Here is a 4,143-nt window from a genome sequence, read left to right on the forward strand (position 1 = left end):
CCTGGTTGTGGGAGGTGGGTCTGGTCCCCTTCTCCATGCCCCAGGTCCCAGCACAGGCCCTGAAGCATTGGCTCAGGGTGCCTAGTTGTGGGAAGGGAGTCTGGTCCCCTTCTCCATGTCCTGGGTCCCTGGGTGGGCCCCAAGGCACTGTCACGGTGTGCCTGGTTGTGGGAGGGAGGTTTGATCCCCTTCTCCATGCCTCGGGCCCCTGGGTGGGCCCTGATGCGCTGACCAGGCATGCCTGGTTGTGGGAGCATGGGTCTGGTCCCAGCTCCTTACCCCGTGTCCCTGGGCGGGCCCCAAGGTACTGATGTGGTAAGCCTGGTTGTGGGAGGGGGGGGTCCAGTCCCCTTCTCCATGCCCCAGGTCCTAGGGTGGGCCCTGAGGCACTGGTGCAGTAAGCCTGGTTGTCGGACGGAGGTCTGGTCCACTTCTCCATGCCCCAAGTTTCAAGGAAGGCCCCGAGGCACTGGCATGGAGTGCCTCGTTGTGGGAGTGGGGTCCAGACCTCGGCTCCATACCCCAGGTCCCTGTGTGGGCCCTGGGATGTTGGCACAGAGTGCCTGGTTATGGGAGGGGGCTCTGGTCCCCAGCTCCATACGCTGGGTCCCCTTGTGGGCCTCAGGGCACTGGCACAGGGTGCCTGCTGTGGGAGGGGGGTCCAGTCCCATTCTCCATGCCCCGGGTCCCAGCGCAGGCCCCAAGGCGCTGGCATGGGGTGCCTGGTTGCGGAGGGGTTCTGGTCCTTTTCTTCATGCCTTGGGTCCCCAGGTGGGCTCCAAGGCATTGGTGCTGTGTGCCTGGTTGTGGGAAGGGCGTCTAGTCCCTTTCTTCATGCCTCAGGTCCTCGGGCAGAACCCGAGGTGCTGGCGTGGTGTGCCTGGTTGTGGGAGGTCGGTCCGGTCCCCTTCTCCATGCCTTGGGCCCCCAGGTGGGGCCCTGAGGCACTGTCACAGCATGCCTGGTTGTGGGAAGGGGGTCCGGTCCCTGGCTGCTAGCCTCAGGTCCCTGGGCGGGCCCCTAGACATTGGTGGTGTGCTGGTAAGTGGGAGTGGGGTATGGTCCTTGACTCCAATGCTTGAGTTCTGGGTGGGGCCCTGAGGTGCTGGTGGTGTGAGGTGTTTTGGGTGGGGGTCCTGCCCCCTGGCTTCATGCTTCATGTCCCCTGGTGGGCCCCAAGGCATTCATGGTGTGCCTGGGCTGGAACTACGTTTTTGTCCTTTGCTTCTAAAATGGGAACTTCCTGTGTGAACCAGTACTTGAGCTGTGCTGTTGAGCTAAATTGCTGCTTTGTTGCTGTTTCCCTAGGGAAGACTTTTTGTGCAGCTCAGGGTTTAATGGTTGACCTTATAGGTACTTCCAGCTCTCCAGATACTTGGTGCACCTGGGTTGTGTAGAAACTCTGATCTGGGCCTGAATTTTTTCATCACACTGCACCCCATGCAATTCTGCATTCCTGACCAGTCTCCTCTTGAGTGGTCCTGTGCTGATTGGGGGGCGGATTGGCTGTCCTTGCTGTGTCCCAGTGTTCTCCCGGTGGGCCCATCTCTCCCATCGCCCATGCTCCAAACACTTCCCATGGAGCAAGCCCTGTGCGGTCCCTCGCGATGACTCACCGGCCTCTGGATGGTTCCCTTTTTTCAGCTGTTCTGGCTCCTCGCTCCCGTGTGGGTCCACGGGAATCTTATTAGTGGTCTTGCTGTCCTGGGGGCCACCAAGGTCCTCTTTTCCCCTGTCACCTCCAAGTAACTCCATCTAAAGGACACAGCTGCGGCTTCTGCCGGCTCCTGCTCCATGTGCTCCAGCATTAAAGCGGCTGCAGCCCGAAACACTGAGAGCAGTTTTTCTTTCTCTCTTCATGGTTTCTGCTGCCTTCATGAGTTCCGTAGGTCTCTCCTCCTCTTCCCCTGAGCTCCAGTGGCCCCAGCTTGGCTGATGTTACATTTTTATAGTTGTAAATTGGTTGATTTGTGGGAGAGAGTGACGTTGGGGACTGTCTATTCCGCCATCTTGACCAGAAGTCGGGAAGTCTTCAGTCATCTGATGCCTGACATTGCGCTCTGAGCAGAAACTGAGTATGTGGTGGCCACGACCGGGGTGCCATTGTTGGCTGAGTAGCCTTGCCTCAACGTTTCAAAATATGACGCCTGCACGGGTTTGTGATACTGCAGCACTTTTATGGCATGTTCTATTTTAAACCATTCCCTCTTCCTTCCAATGTTAACTGAGTCTTCCCAGTCTTCCAGCACTTCTGTGACAATGAGCACATAGACATACGTCCTGTGCTTCCTCTCCTGGTTCTCAAAAATTCCAACTAATCTTCCCAATGTCCCTTTTACGCCAGCCTCCTCACAGACTTCACAGACTGCTGCCATGCTTGGCTCCTCCTCAGGCTCCATGCCTCCTCCAGGGACAATCCATCGGTCTGGATGGCGACTACTGCTCACAAATAGCACTTCCTCCTCGCTCTCACTGCGGAAACACAGGCACGCGGCCTGCTTCTTATAGCTATCGCTGTCATAGGTGCGGGTCTGGTTCGACTTGAGCTTCATCATCCTCTGGGCCTGGGTCGGGTGTGGTGCAGGTCGCGGGAGTGGAGGAGTGGGAAGGCCTCTCTAGATGTGCGCATGCGCGCTTTAGGCTAGGCCAAGGGAAGCAGGGAGGGGAGCCACTTCTCCCCTACAGGGCTCCGCAGCTGGGCCTCCGCAGCCACCTCATTCCTTCTGGCCCAGGTCCTGCGGCGGGGCCGCAACTGCCACATCAGCGCTCCCGCCATGGCCGCCTCCCCCTCTACTGCCGCCACCCCCAACGACGACTGCGCCGCCATCTTGGCTTACTTTTATAGCAGGCAACTTTCCAATCAGATTGATAGCCCACATTCCTCCATTTCCATTCTCCCTCTCTTTCTTCTCCCTGGTCAGGATCCCATAGATTTCTGAGCCTTGAGTTGAGCTCCATACTTCTACTGCTTTTATTGCCAGTCTGGGAATTTCTGAGTCCTGTGATTCCTGTTTTTGGGGGATGGGGTTACAATATCATTCTCATTTGCCTCACCAACAAATGCTCTTTGCAAGATTTCTGAATTGGTGTTGGTGTTGAATATTTCTAATTCTGTGCCTTCAGGTGCTTTGTGAGAATAACTATGTCCTCTGTGGTATCTTCTTGCCTTGAGTAACTTTTGCCATTCCAGTGGAAGCAGAAATGTTTCTTTTATATTACCAGTTTTCCCTTAGCACTGGGACTTGACTTTGCTTCTTCTAATGTTTGCCTACCCTATTCGAGCAGGTTCAGCTAGATTAAAAGTTCAGCCTGCTTATTAAGTTGGTCTGATGCCATGTCTTCCTAGGAAATAGCTGATATTGTTAGATCAGAATGTCTTTTGCCCATTATCTTTTTCTTTTCTTTTTCTGCTTTGACATTGAAAACCTATTTTTTTAAAGCTGCTTCTGTTCTTTCCTTGAGTTTTGATATTTTTCCTTCCGAAGCTTCTGCTCTAGTTTTCTGTTGACTGACCAAAGTTTTAAAAACTTTTTACTTGGTGATAATAATTTATGTTTTCTCTCTAATTAAAACGATTCATGGAGCCAGTGTTTTAGGCATTTTCCAATGATATTTCAAAAATATTCTTTGTGGCTCTTGGGGTTTTGATACTTTCATTCAGATTTTCCTTCACCTTAGTTTGAGAAACTTGCTAAACTTCTGCTTGATGGTGAAGTGGCTCTAGAAATGAGCACTAGCACTAGTTCTTCACTACTGAGAGTCAGTGATCAAAGTGCATGGGCTTTACCCTTTCCAGGTGATAACTGTAAGGCCCCATAGAAGACCCCCAAAGGAGGCAATCCCTAAAACATGGCGCTTTTCTCTTCAGGGTCCTAACAATCTCGCCAGCGCCAAGGTGCAGCCTATCAGAAATCATTACCCGCCCCCGGCCAATCAACTACCACCCGTGTACTAACCACCCTCTCCCGGAACCGGCTCTATATAAATGTATGCTTCTCCCCCGAATAAAGCGGAACTTCTCCGGTGAACTGTCAGCTCGGGTCCTGTCGTTCTTTCAATAACTTTGTTTCCTAAGTCCCAGTTGGCCATGCATGTACTCACTTAACCTATTGAAGTGTTAGAATGGGGTCCTGATATCACTAA

The 4,143-nt window shown here is 53.2% G+C and overlaps 1 pseudogene; it reads right to left on the reverse strand.

The window, feature by feature from the left end:
* Positions 1-2,036: 2,036 nt before the first annotated feature.
* On the reverse strand, positions 2,037-2,555 carry LOC103594824 (annotated as a pseudogene).
* Between the last annotated feature and the right edge of the window lie 1,588 nt (positions 2,556-4,143).

The sequence above is a fragment of the Galeopterus variegatus genome, unplaced genomic scaffold (assembly GCF_000696425.1).
Source record: "Galeopterus variegatus unplaced genomic scaffold, G_variegatus-3.0.2 Scaffold1628, whole genome shotgun sequence".
Taxonomy (NCBI): domain Eukaryota; kingdom Metazoa; phylum Chordata; class Mammalia; order Dermoptera; family Cynocephalidae; genus Galeopterus; species Galeopterus variegatus.